General features: G+C 34.7%; 1 protein-coding gene across 7 annotated transcripts in view; it reads right to left on the bottom strand.

Moving 5' to 3' along the window:
* Positions 1-14,484, bottom strand: part of ZBTB20 (zinc finger and BTB domain containing 20) — a 799,736-nt gene that overhangs the window by 450,286 nt on the left and 334,966 nt on the right. For all 7 annotated transcript variants that reach the window (XM_047791839.1, XM_047791859.1, XM_047791849.1 and 4 more), the window contains one exon: positions 3,009-3,082. The gene's annotated coding sequence lies outside the window, so the exon portion shown is untranslated. The remainder of the gene's footprint in view (positions 1-3,008; positions 3,083-14,484) is intronic.

The following is a 14,484-nucleotide window of genomic DNA, read 5'->3' as shown; positions in this document are numbered from 1 at the left end:
ATATTTTTATAATATCTTTTATATATGAATTTTGGACCAGTTGGTAGAGGAGGCCACAGTTCAATGTCTTACAAAATGAGCCTCAGGCAATTTGTTCCTTGGGAAACACAGCTCAGACTCTGAGTGTAGAAGAAAGATCAAAGCCTCAGAGTCTAAAATTGGGTTTAGGAGCTCCCTTCGTGGCTCAGCAGAATGAACCCAACTACTGTCCTTGAGGACGCAGGTTCGATCCCTGACCTCGCTCAGTGGGTTAAGGATCCTGGCGTTGATGTGAACTGTGGTGTAGGTCACAAACACAGCTCAGATCCTGCATCGCTGTTGCTGCGGTGGAGGCTAGCAACTGTAGCTCCGATTTGACCCCTAGCCTGGGAACTTCCATATGCTTCAGTTGCAGCCCTAAAATGACAAAAAATAAAATAAAATAAAATAAAATAAAATAAAATAAAATAAAACAAAACAAAACAAAACAAAACAAAACACAAAACAAAACAGGGTTTACCCTCCGGCCTAGATGTCTGAGGATGATTTACGCTGGTGGTCAGTATGGTTTGGGTAACCTGTATGCCCTGGGCCTCAATTTACTTATTTCAAGATGTGATGATTGGACTTTTATTTCTTTCATCATTTCTAACTATAATGTTTGATGATGCTCTGCCCTTCAATCCCTCTCACCTCAATCTTTTAATCTTAAAAAATGTGAAATGTGTTTATAAAGTTCTTTGATATCCCTAAATGGTATTCAACATGATAACAGTACAAAATTTTATCATTTTAGCTTTGCCTCAGAGGCCAAGTTTTATGAGAGCCTTAATTTGCATCACCAGAAGCTAATTTAATAAAAATGAAGGGACCCCTTTTAGAAATAAATTAAAATTGGTGGGGGAGGACAGAGAACTTTATGCCAAAAAAAACAACCAACCAGGAAGCTAAACTTAGAAGTAGTCAAATGGTTCTGAGTTCTAAAGAATGCTATGGTCTTACTTGTGCTGAGAAACTGGTCCTGGCTTTTGATGAACTGAAAGTAGAAGTTTCTAATGGCAACTTCCCAAAACTCTGGCCTCTTGACTCAATATCTTTGTACCTTGAAGCACAGTCCACTGCATATCAATTAAACAAATAGGTACAGGGCACCATCCATCCTGGAGTCACATACATTTATCTTTGGAGACAACTCCAGTGTATGGGATGTAAGACACACAATTTAAACAGAAAACTACTAAAGACCTCCTCACAGACAAAAAGGATATGGTATGAATGGATACTTCTCATTCTGGTCAGGAGAAAGGAGTATAAAGTCAAAGAGGGAAAAGACTAGGAGATTGATATCTAATGTTATATGGGGAATAGTGGGTTTGTCTTTGACAAGTTCCTTTATAATTATCTTCCTGACTGTCAAAAACTTTATTCAACCCCTCTTCACAATAAATATTCTCTGAATGAATATTCCTAAAGTTCTGACTTAACAAATTTTCTGATTGTATTAATAACAATAGCTATTTCTTGATTACTATTATTATACCAAGCACTGAGGATTACAAAAATGAATAAGCAATAGACCCTGATTTTAGAGATCTTACTATCTATCATTTTGGACCATTGTAGTTATGACAAAAATAACAATAACCATCATTTATTCACTCATACCAGCCAGGCACTGTGCTCAGTGGGCAACATACATAAGCTGCCAAAATTTCCTCCAGTTTACCAGATACCCTGATAGTGAGTTGATTCTTGCTCTGTCCACGTATCCTCTCTCAAAAAAAAAAAAAAAAAAAAAAGGGACCTAGCAGGAATTCAGACAATAGGCAAAAATATTTAGGCAACATTAGAACTGTATACAGCAAACATACAGGAATTACAGGCAATAATGAAAGAGTGAAGTAAACTCAAGTGAAAATGGAGGAAATCATCTGAATCACCTTCCATGTACTCTGCCGATAGGCACTATGACACTGAAAACTACAATTCAGTATACCCCACATCCGGCATTCCAACAATGACACAAGGAGATGAATGTTATTTAAGTGTTTCAAGCAAAAGGCATCTCAACATATTAAATTGCACAACTTAGGAAGACATCATAATCTTCTGGATTTCATTACCAAAATGTACATTTTGATCTAAGATTAAAAAAAAAATAAAAACAAAAACAAAAAAACATTGACTTTCCTTGCAGTATTTCACAACCTTTGAGTGCAGCATGGAAATGCTTTTCTTTTTTTCCCCCACCAACTATAAGCTTCTGTTTTCTTACCCTGGGCGTTTGAATCTTTTATATGCTTGGGTTCTATTCACTGCCTGTTATTCAGACATTGAAATCCCAAATGTTAATTGTTCTTCCAAGTACATTGACAAAACAGCAGCTAAATAAGGGTAGACCAGACTGTGGTAGACTCTGACATGCATTTATGGAACAATGGGGCTCTGAGAGACAGGCTTGTAGCTCACGGGAAGACATAAGATGTGCTATTTTGACTGCTTCATAGCAGAATGGGGAACACACGCACACAAGGGAATTATGCATTTTACTTAGTTTTGCCCAAAGTCCTCAAGACAACAGAATCTTGTGATGTCATCATGAACTTTCTTTCTCTCCATTTACATTGACACAAAGGCTAAAAATTTCTAATGACATCACAAAGGAAAAAGGAATCTACTTTGGTTCCATAAGAAATCTGTAACCTTCAAAGAGACTTGTACCAAAATGTAAGATTCCTTCCTGACAGGGTGTATGTCACTGTGCTGATGTATGGTGGGTGACACCCTCCCTTAATGCAATTCAAACCAGCCAAAAGAAAGGATTCACAATTTAGGTTGGATAAAAAAGACATACAGAATATTGAGCCCAAAAAAATTTCTTTTTTAAAAAAGGGAAATCATTTAAACATGTATTTCTTCAGAGATATTCAAATTTTTACTCATGTCTGGTTACTATGTTACCAATATTTTTGTTCTTTTTTGAGTTGGTCACAAAAACACAGAGGAAGGTAGAGGAAGCTTTCACTTACAGGAATGCAGTGCAGCTCAATCTTTTGTTTTTAAGGTGCAGTGATTTCAGTCTCTAAATGTAACTTCAGGCAGTCTGAAAAGAAACAGGTTAAAATCTCTTTCAGTTATAATTGGTATTTCAGATTTAATTAAAAATTAAACTTTCATAATGTTTCACCATCCAAAGCAATGCATTATCAGTCAAGCGTAGCTTTTTTTTTTTTTTTTTTCTGTTAAGGGGGAAAAAAAATCCTCTTCCCAGAGTAGTTTTTTAATGAAAAGAAAAGGATCTAAAAAGGAAAAAAAGCAATTCTGAAAAACAAAATATGCCTCCGTGTTAAGGACTTTATAATGATATGACTAGAAGCTTCTGAATTTTACTCATATTCTGATTTAAAAAGTAAAAAAAAAAAAAACCTCCTAAACAATCTCAAAGCCTCACAATTATATAAAATGTTATTTCAGAGAATAAAGAAGAAAATCTATGATCTGAATACAAATGTTAAAAGGAAATTATAACTTCAAATAAAATTGGGAAAAAAATGTTAGATCTACTACTTTCAAATGACTGAATTGGTGGTAGGGCAAATGGCAAAATAGAGGTAAACAACATATTTAGCAATACAAAATGCCCCTGCAAGGTATTCTGGGTTTAGTGTGCTCCATTCCACATCACATTGTATAGCTTGTCACATGCAGCCACTGCTGTTTGAAGTAGCACAGGAAAACCATCAGGGTTTGAACCAGCCCTCCTGGTTTAAATAACTGTAAAAACACTTTAATATGTATTTTTAATCTTTGAATTAAGAGTTCAGGCATTAAAATCTCCAAATATGTCATAAATATTTGGGATGAAAACATCATACTAATTTTATCAATCCTTTCTTACTTCATATAACACCATCTATAAATAAGACAATAGTTTAAAAAAAAAAGCAGACTAGATTAAGTCATCCCTATTTTTGGCTTCAAACAACTGACACAATAGGATTTACAAAAATATATATCTTTTTACTGTAAAACAGATATAATACAATTATCTTTCTTCTTACAGCATGGCAATATTTGTAGCATTGAATGTGGTATGTTTATGTCCACCCTCATAGTAATGCAAGGTAGTAACTTAATATCTCCACATATGAGAGCATGATCATAAATCAGCCCTGAAATCACATATATTTTTAGAAAATGCATCTAGGTCTTATTTGTGAATTCTATTTTCTTTTGCTCTTGAAGTATACAGAAGAATATTTTAGGTATTGTGTCTATTTGATGGATACAGATTTTAAGTTAAACTGGTTCAGATTCACTAGATCTATCCATGAATGGATCCCAAAAAAATCACTGACACTGACTAACTAAACTTTTCCCCTGCTTCTCACAGGCCTGAATTAGACTAAAAATGCACCAGTATAAAGACAGAAATTATGGAGGCGTCACCAGGGACAAGTGAATGAGAGGAGGGGAGTGCACATATTTCCTTATAAGGCAACAAAACATTCATAAAAGAAACTGACAAAAATAACTCATGCTCAGAAATAATATGGAATTAACAATAATCCCCAATAAATGATTCAGAAATATAAAAACTGCCCACCTCTATCTAAATCTGAATCACCAATTAGTATTGTTCTACTCACCGATCACATATGGTTAGTGAAACTGATTCACTTCTAGTTCAGAAAAGAGAAGGTGATGGAAACTAGGCTGCATGTTTATATATAAACTACTTAACTGACAACTAGCAGTTCAATTTAATCAGTCAGATTTCCTTTTCCTTAATTCACCAGATGTTGAGTGAATTGAATTCTTAGTTCAAAATAATAAAGCAGTTTCTATGAATAGAAAGTCTACTCAGTTACATTCTCCTCTTTTCATGTCACTCCTCTTTCTCTTCTTTGACCCTTCACTTCTCTGTCTCTGCCTATTTCTTCCTTACTTTCACTTTCTTCCTTATTTATTTTTTCCCTCTCTCTCTCTTTTTTTTTCCCTTTGGTGAGGGTAATGAAGCTCAAAAATAACATCTTGTATCCTGTTGAGGGAAACTTGGTCACAACTATCCTTCCAGATGACAAACTCATTCTTAAATGTCTGTTTCCCAATCCAAAGAAAACAGAGCAATTGAGAAAATAGAGACGCAACATCACTTACCACTACCAAAACCACCACTTTTAATTCCCGTGTCACATTCATCACAAGGAGGACTGAAGTTTATTTACGTTATCCCCTAACCTCAAATAGGACCACAACTAAGACTAATAACAGGACCATTTTGTGGCGCTCAGGCAAACGGCTGGGCAAAACAGATGGATCTTACTTTGCGCCAGGACTCAAAAAATACAGTAGCCAACTCACTGTTGGCGACTACATATTTTGGCCCAAAGATGGACCTGGAAGTGGGACCAGTTGTCTTTGATATGAATACTGTTCCTATTCATATCTGCCACATAAGAAAATCATTAACTCTGTTACTATGTTGTGGGGTTAAGTATTGGGTAGAAACTGGAAGACTGGTCATCGAAAAAGTGAAATATTCTGAAGGCATGTCAGATTAGATTAGGGAGCAGAGAAGTTAGAACTAGGACCTTACCTATGGCACTATTGTCTACTTTTCAACTTCCTGTTTTTTCCAAGTTCAGTACTGTACACTGAACCCACCTTTAAAATAGTGGGTTTCCAGAGTATGTGTCATCAATAAGAATAACTTGTGCCTGACATTTCAGGTTCCAAAATCTGTTAAAATTTCTTCAGGTTATCCAGATCATTATTCAGGTAATCTCAGTCATTATTAAAACTGACCACCAATGTCAGACTTCTTTAATCAAGACAAAACTATGCAAGGCTTCACAGAATATAGTCAACACCCAGTGAGGCACTGGGAAACAGCTCAGTAATCAATGCAAATTACAAAGCCCGGAAGAATGCTTCTCTTGGCAGAGACCCTTTAGCAAAAGAGTTGTACATTCTGCATTAGTTAAAGATTCTGAATGGCTATCCAGAGAAGTAGCAAATGCATTATATTACAGGAACCTATCCTGTAAGTCACAAGGCCAAAAAAACAAAGCCCCAGACAATAGAAAAATGAAGGGAGGTGAGGAACTACAGATCTTAACATTGACTATGAACGAAGGATGGCTTCTAACCACACTACTTTTTAAAATACTTGCATACATAGGAGTTTTAGATATCATCAGGTTACAGAACTTCAAGGAAAGAACAACAAATTATTCCAGTTAGGAAGTCTATGCTAATTCAGGCAGTCCTCTTAATGCTCTCCCAACTATTCAGCATCAACTGTATCTTGCTCAGATTGTTTGAGAAGTCACTTACCTTTCTATGACTTATTCATTCTGACATTGTTCAGATATGATTTTTAAGAGACAAGCCCTATCTGTGGTCAGCTTAGAGAACAAATTATAATATTTTAATTATTTCTTAGTCATTTTTCCTTTTCACTTGAAAAATATTATCATGAAAAATTTCAAACATATATGCAATAGTAGAGAGCAGAAGTAAAATGACTCCCATGTAGTCAATGTTTTCTTCATTTATATTCTCACCTACTTTTTCTTCCACCAGATCATTTTAAAGACAATCCCAGATACTATATTATTCCATCCATGAAAACATTAGTATGTATTACTTAAAATAATGATTTAAAAAAAATCATAATAAATATCACTATCATTATCCAACATCAACAATAATAGGAGTTCCCATCATAGCTCAGTGGAAACGAATCTGACTAGTATCCATGAGAACACAGGTTCGATCCCTGGCCTTGCTCAGTGGGTTAAGGATCCAGCGTTGCCATAAAGCTGTGGTGTAGGCCACAGACGCAGCTCGGATCTGACGTTGCTGTTGCTGTGGTGTGGGCCAGCAGTTACAGCTCCAATTGGACCCCTAGCCTGGGAACTTCCATATGCCACAGGTGTGGCCCTAAAGACAAAAAAAATAAAATATTAGTATTTATTTAATGCTATGAAATATCCTGCTTCTGTCAAATAATTGACAAATTTTTTTTTTCTTTTTTAACAGCTGGTTAGTTTAAATTAGGATCTTAAATTAAGATCCATCCATTACATTTGAATCACATTCTTCTTTAATCTATACATCTCCCATTTCTTTTTTTAATTTTAACTTTTCATTCTGAAACAATTTCACAAACATGGAAAAGCTGTAAAACTAGTACAGAGAATTCCCATATTTCCTTCACTACTCTCTCCTAATGTTAACATCTTACATAACTATGCTAAATTTATTAAACTAAGAAATTAACATTGATGCAATACTATTAACTAAACTATACACTTTATTCAGATGTCACCAGTTTTTCTACTAATACCTTGTTTCTGTTCCAAGGATCTAATCCAGGACACCACATTACATTTAGTTGCCATTTCTCTTAAATCTCCTCTGATTCGTGACAATTTCTCAGTTTTTTCTTATTCTTCAGGACCTGGATAGTTTTGTAGAGTAGTGGTCAGATATTTTTGTGAAATAACTCTCAGTTTGGATTTGCTTGATGTTTCCTTGCAATTAGATTGGGATTATAGTTTTAGAGAAGAATACAAAAGAATGAAGTGCTCTTCTTATAACATTATGTCAGGGGTTCTATGATATCAAAATGACTTATCACTAGGGAAGTTAATCTTGGTCATTTGGTTAAGGAATTATCTGCCAGGTATCTCTTTTCTTAGTTTTAATAAACATGATTTCATTTTTAACAATTTACTGAGGTAAAATTATCTAACATAAAATTCACCGTAGTAAGTGTACAATTTAATGATTAAGCAAGCTTAGAGTAGAGTGATCATTTCCACAACCCAGTTTTAGAACATTTTTGTCACCCCAAAAAGATCCTTTCTATCCTTAGGCAGTCAATCCCCACTCATATCCCCAGCCCCAGACAACAACTAATCTGCTTTCTGTCTCCATTTACCTTTTCTGAACATTTCTTATAAGTGCAATCATACAATTATGTGGGTTTTAGCATGTGACTTTTTTCACTTATAATATTTTCCAGATTGCTCTGTGTATGTTGTGGTATGAAGAAATAGTCTATTCCCTTTTATTGATGAATAGTATTCCATTGTATGAATATACATTTTGTTTATCCGTTCATCAGTTGACAGACATGTGAATTGTTTCCAGTTTTTGACTATTATGAATAATGCCGCTATAAGCATTCACATATATACAAAATCCCTCTGTGGACATATGTTTTCATTTCTGTTAGGTAGATATTGAGAAGTAAAATTGCTGGGTCATGAAGATAAATTTATTTTAACATTTAAGAATTGTCAAGCTATTTTCTAAAGAGGCTGTACCATTTTAAATTTTGACTAGCTACGTATGAGGGGTCCAGTTCCTCTCCATCTTCACCAACATTTGCTCTGGTTACTCTGCCTGTCTTTTTATTATAGCCACAATGGTTGATGTAAAGGAGTATCTCTCTAAGGTTTTAAATTACTTTTCCCTAGAGATTAATGATGTTGAGTATCTTTTCATGTGTTTATTAGCTATTTTCATATCTTCTTTGGTGAAATATCTATTCAAAATTTGGCCCAAATTTTCACTGGGTTATTTGTCTTTTTACAATTGAAGAATTCTTTATGTACTATAAAGATAAAATCTTATCATATACATATTTGCAAAATCATAAATCTTATAAGTATTTTCTCCCAATGTTTCAATTTCTTTAGTGGAAATTTTGGAGTACAAAATTTTAAAATTTTGATGAAATCCAAATTACCCAGTTTTTTTCTTTTATTGTATCATGCTTTTAGTGTCATATCTAAGAACCCTGTCTAACCCAACATCGTTTTCTTACAGAAATCTTATAGTTCTGGCTCTTCCGCTTAGTTACATGATACATTTTGAGCCAATCTTTGTGTATGGTGTGAGGTAAAGGTAATGATCTAAAATCTTTTTTTTTTTTTTTGTATAGTCCTAGCCCTGAGACAAGAGAGAAAGGGGCAGGATACAAACACTGGATAATGAAGAATGGGTGCAGCTATAGGGACATTATAAAGACTTGCTGGTATCTGCTGGAACCAAGGTGGCTTTGAGAACAGTCAAGTCATCAACTTTTAGCTTTTTTCAAATTCATTGTAATACTAAAAAAATCACTCCCCTTTATGCCATGACAGTTCTGAGGAGGACCATGAAAGGCCAAAAAGTGGGAAGTGGCCCAATTCCTGGGAAATTCCCACTGTACCCCAAAACAGCAAGAATATTCTTCGCACTGGCCAGCCTATGAAATTACTTAATCCATAAAACCCTACAACTCCAGGTCCTGGGGTGCTCTCATTTTCTGGAAAGGTCTGTGCTTTGCCTATGGAAATAAACTTGCTTTACCTTTACTCTGGCTCACTCTTGAATTCTTTCCTATGCAAAGCCAAGACCCTCACATGGCCATGATTCCTAAGGACTCCTGCAGGTCCCAGGACATGACATTTCCCTCTCCTGCAACAATACCATGGATATTCATCTATATTTCATATAATAAAATTACTTACAGCCCATTGATCATAATACCAGTACTATACTCCCTTCCTTACTATAATTTTTATAGTAAGTTTTTAAAACCATGAAAGGTAAGTCATCTATCTTTTTTCTTCTTTTCAAAATTATATTTATGGTTCTGGGTCCTTGGCATTTTCACATAAATTTTAGGATCAGCCCATCAATTTTTACAAAAATGCCTTTATTCTTTTTGATGCCATTGTAAATAGAATTGTTTTCTTAATTTCATTGTTGCTAGCACAGGCACACCTCATTTTATTGCACTCTGCTTTACTTACACTTCATAAATATTGCATTTTTTACAAATTGAAGGTTTGTGGCAACCCCGCATCAAGTAAATCTATCAGTACCATTTTTCACTGCATTTGCTCACTTCATGCCTCTGTGTCACAATTTGGATATTCTTGAAATATTTCAAATTTTAATTATTATTTTGTTATGGTGATCTGTGATCAGTGACCTCTGATATTACTGTTTCAAAAAGACTACAATTTGCAAATTTTAAAGTCTGAGATTTTAAAGGTTCAGATGGTTGTTAACATTTTTTAGCAATAAAGCATTTTTGAAATTAAGGTATGTACCTACATAATGCTACTGCACACTTAATAGACTACAGTATAGTATGAAAATAATTTTTTTTCTTTTCTCTTTATGGCTACACCCATGGCATATGGAAGTTCTCAGGCCAAGGATTGAATCAGAGCCACAGCTGTGACTTAAGCCACAGCTGTGGCAATACCAGATCCTTTAATTCACTGTGCCAGGTCTGAGATTGAACCTATTCCTCTCTAGCAACCCAAACCGCTAGTTGGATTCTTAACCCACTGGGCCACAATAGAAACTCCAAACATAACTTTTATATGAACTGTTGAAACCAAAAACTTAGTGTGAATTGCTTTATTGCAGTGGTATGCAACTAAACCCTTAATATCTCTGAAATATGCCTGTATATAGAAATACAATTGATTTGTGTACAATGCTCTTATACCCAGTGAACTTGCTGAACTCATTTATTAGTATGTGTACGTATATGCATCTCTCTCTCTCTCTCTTTTTTTTTTGTCTTTTTGCTATTTCTACGGCCGATCCCGCAGCATATGGAGGTTCCCAGGCTAGGGGTCTAATTGGAGCTGTAGCTGCTGGCCTACACCACAGCTCACGGCAATGCCGGATCCTTAACTCACTGAGCAAGGCCAGGTATCGAACCCTCAGCCTCATGGTTCCTAGTCGGATTTGCTAACCACTGAGCCACGACGGGAACTCCTGCATCTCTTAATAGTCTCTAGATATTATATTTTCTGCAATAAAGGTTATACTTTTTACTTTCCTGTTTGGATGCCTTGATTTCTTTCTTTTATATTCTGTTTATTTCCTTTTTTAAAAATTTATTTTTCTTATCTTTCTGGAAACTCCAGTATGATTTTGAATAGAAGAGCTGAGACTTGACAGTCTTGCCTTGCTTCCAGTCTTAGAATTAAACCAGTTTTTCATCATTAAGTATGATATTAGCTGTAGGTTTTTACCATAGATGCCCTTTATTTGGGTACAGAAGTGCTCTTCTATTCCTAGTTTGTTAAGAGTTTCGGTCACAAATGGATATTAGATTTCCTCAAATGTTTTTTGTGCATCTACTGAAAAAGTTATATGGTTCTCTCCTTTATTCCACTAGCATAGTATGTTACATTAATTGATTACTGGATATCAAACCAAGCTTGTACTCTTAGGATAAATCTTACTTGGTCAGGGTGTATAATAATATGACAGATTTTTGCATTTGGTTTGTGAATATTTTGTAGAGAATTTTGGTTTCTATTTACAAGGAATACCAGTTTATTATCTTAAGATGTCTTTATCTGGATTTGGCCTCAGGTTAATACTATTCTAATAGAACAACTGAAAAGTGTTCCTTCTTCTTCTATTTTTTTTTTTTGGAAAAGTTTGTGAAAGATTGTTATTATTTTTCCTCTAAGTACTGGATAGGATGCAGTGAATTCATCTGCATCCAGTTTTTACTTTGTCGGATGACTTCATTAATAATTCCATCTTTTTACTGTCATAGGTCTATTCAGATTGTTGATTTCTTCTTGTGTCAGTTTTGGTAATTTGTGCATTTCTAGAAGTGATAACATTTTATCTAAGTTGTCTAATTTCTTGGAATATATTTGCTTATAGTTCCCTTTTAATCTTTTAAATGTCTGTAGGGTTGGTAGTTATGTCACCTCTTTCATTTTGATTTTGGTAATTTATTATGTTCTTTCCTTTTCCTTTGGTTAGTCTAGCTAAAGATCTGTCAATTTTGTTGATTTTTTTCAAAGAATCAACATGTGGTTTTATTTATTTTCTCTATTATTTTATTCCTATATATTTCATTGATTTCTGCTTTAATTTTTTTTTTCCTGCACCCATGGCATGTGGAAATTCTCAGACTAGGGATCAAACCTGTGCCACAGCAGTGACTCAGTCCACTGCAGCAATAACACCAGATCTTTAACCCACCTAGAACAAGAATTCCTCTAATCTTTATTCTTTCTTTCTCTCTCCTTTTCTTTCTTTCTTTCCTTCCTTTTCTTTCTTCTTAATTGAGTTTTGTTGTATTCTTAAACCATATCTATGTTTATCTACATAATTATATTATCAGTGCTATTTAATTCTTTGAGTGTAATTTAGTTACTATTTGCTGTCATTTCTTTTCAGCCTAAAGGATTTCCTTAAGTATTTCTTGCAAGGCAGGTCCAGTAGCAATGAATTGTGTCAGTCATTATCTTGAAATATCTTTATTTTACCTTCATTTTTTGAAGGACAGTTTTGCTGGATATAAAATTCTTGACTGTCATTTTAAAAGTCTTTTTTCCTTCAGCACTTTGAATATATCCTCTGCTTTCTGACTTTATTTATTTTTTGTCTTTTTGCCATTTCTAGGGCCACCCTCACAGCATATGGACGCTGCAACCCAGGCTAGGGGTCTAATTGGAGCTGTAGCTGCCGGCCTACACCAGAGCCACAGCAATGTGGGATCTGAGCTGCATCTGCAACCTACATCACAGCTCATGGCAATGCTGGATCCTTAACCCACTGAGCAATGGCAGGGATTGAACCCACAACCTCATGGTTCCTAGTCAGATTCTTTAACCACTGAGCCAGGATGGGAACTCCCCTGCTTTCTGACTTTAAATGTTTCTGATGAGAAGTCAATTGTTAATCATAGTGATGCCCCCTATATTGATTAATCTTTTTTTCTCTTGCTGCTTTCAAGAATTTCTCTTTCTCTTTGGCTTTCTAAGTTTGACTATAATATGACTATGTATGGATAATTTGTGTTTATCATAACTTGGAATTTTTACATCTTCTCAAATGTGTAGATCAAAGTTATTCATAATATTTAGCAACTTTTGGGGGCATTGTTACTTCATGTATCTTTTTTTCTTCTCTTTCTTATCTTGACATTACACATATGTTAATATGCTTGATGGTTTCTCACAGATCTCTGATGCTCTATTCATTTTCTTCATTTTTTTTCTGTTCTTAAAATTTGATAATATCTATTGCCTAATTTCAAGTTCACTGATTTTTTCTTCTGCCATCTCAAATCTGCTGTTGAGTTCCTATAGAAGATTTTTCAATTTAATTATATATTTCAAGTCCAAAATTTTTATTTCTTTTAAAAATAATTTATATCTTTATATTAGCACTATTTATTTGAAGAGTATTTATAGTAATATTTAATTATTTAACAAGGTTCCCTTCATTTAAACATATTTATAAGAGCTGCTTTCAAGTCTTTATGTACTAAATTCAACTTCTATTCTTCCCCCAAACCTAGAAATAGTCTCTATTGACTGCTTTTTTTTTTTTAACTGAGTGTGGGTTAAACTCCTGTTTCTTTACATGTCTCAATTTTTTTTCTTGAAAACTGACATTTTATGTAACATATTATAGTAACCTTTACTTCTGATTTTTCCCTACAGGGGATTGTTGCTCTAACTGATATTTGTTTGTTTTGAAAGCAACTCTTTTGCCCCTTTCCTGTTGCCCACATATGTTCCCCTCTAATGTAAAGAGAACCTAATTATAGAAATGAGATCCCTAGTAATTTAATCTAACTTATGCTCTTCTGAATGCATGTCACACCTTGCCTAGCCTGTTGATTCTTTTCCTAGATAAAGAGAGGAGTGAAGAATTAAGGAATTCAAAAATGACTATTTCTCTACCCCTAACAGCCCCCTTACCATTCCTGAAGACAGATCTCACAGACAAGATAACATCTCAAGAGTCAGCCAGTCTGCACACGATGGAGAATGATGCTGAATCCAACATCTTACCTCAGTGATTCATTGAGATTCTTTCCCCCTTTTCCCCTCTATAAATTGTCATAGCTGAGCAGAATCTTCAGAGTTGGTCTCAGGATAAAAGTCCACCTTCTCCCTAGATTGCTGGTTTTTCCAATTAAAGTACCTTTCCTTTCTAATGACACTTGCCTCTTGAATTATTGGTTTTTGAGTGGCAAACAGCTGAACCTGAATTCGGTAACAATTTCTTTAGTGACTTACCAGTCTAATTCTGTGTATTTTTTGTCTTCCTCATATTGTAGAGCTGATGAGTTGATGATCTCTCTACTCAGTTTCTATAATTACTATTTCATTTTTTATCTAAGACTTGCCCCTGTGTTAGTGCAATTTATATCCAATGAGTGCTCAGAAGTTGTACTCAAACAACCTAGGCCAATAAGTTAATGCCCTTTACTGACAAATATGTCCATGGGTTAGTGAATGCTTCCAAAGTTCAATCAGTTTATAAGTTTTCCTTGGCTCATATTCCACAGGGCCTTTACACAAAGACTTAGGGTCAGTCTTGAAAATATGGATGTCTTAGACATTCTCTGATCTTTCCTGAAATATAAGTTCAGACTTCCAGGCCCAATGTGGCAGTCTCCTTATCCAATTCTTGTTAAATTTCTGGCGAATATGGCTG

This window comes from Phacochoerus africanus, chromosome 1, assembly GCF_016906955.1.
Source record: "Phacochoerus africanus isolate WHEZ1 chromosome 1, ROS_Pafr_v1, whole genome shotgun sequence".
NCBI lineage: Eukaryota > Metazoa > Chordata > Mammalia > Artiodactyla > Suidae > Phacochoerus > Phacochoerus africanus.
Note: the sequence above shows the minus strand (reverse complement) of the source record. Positions and strands in the feature narration are given on the sequence as shown.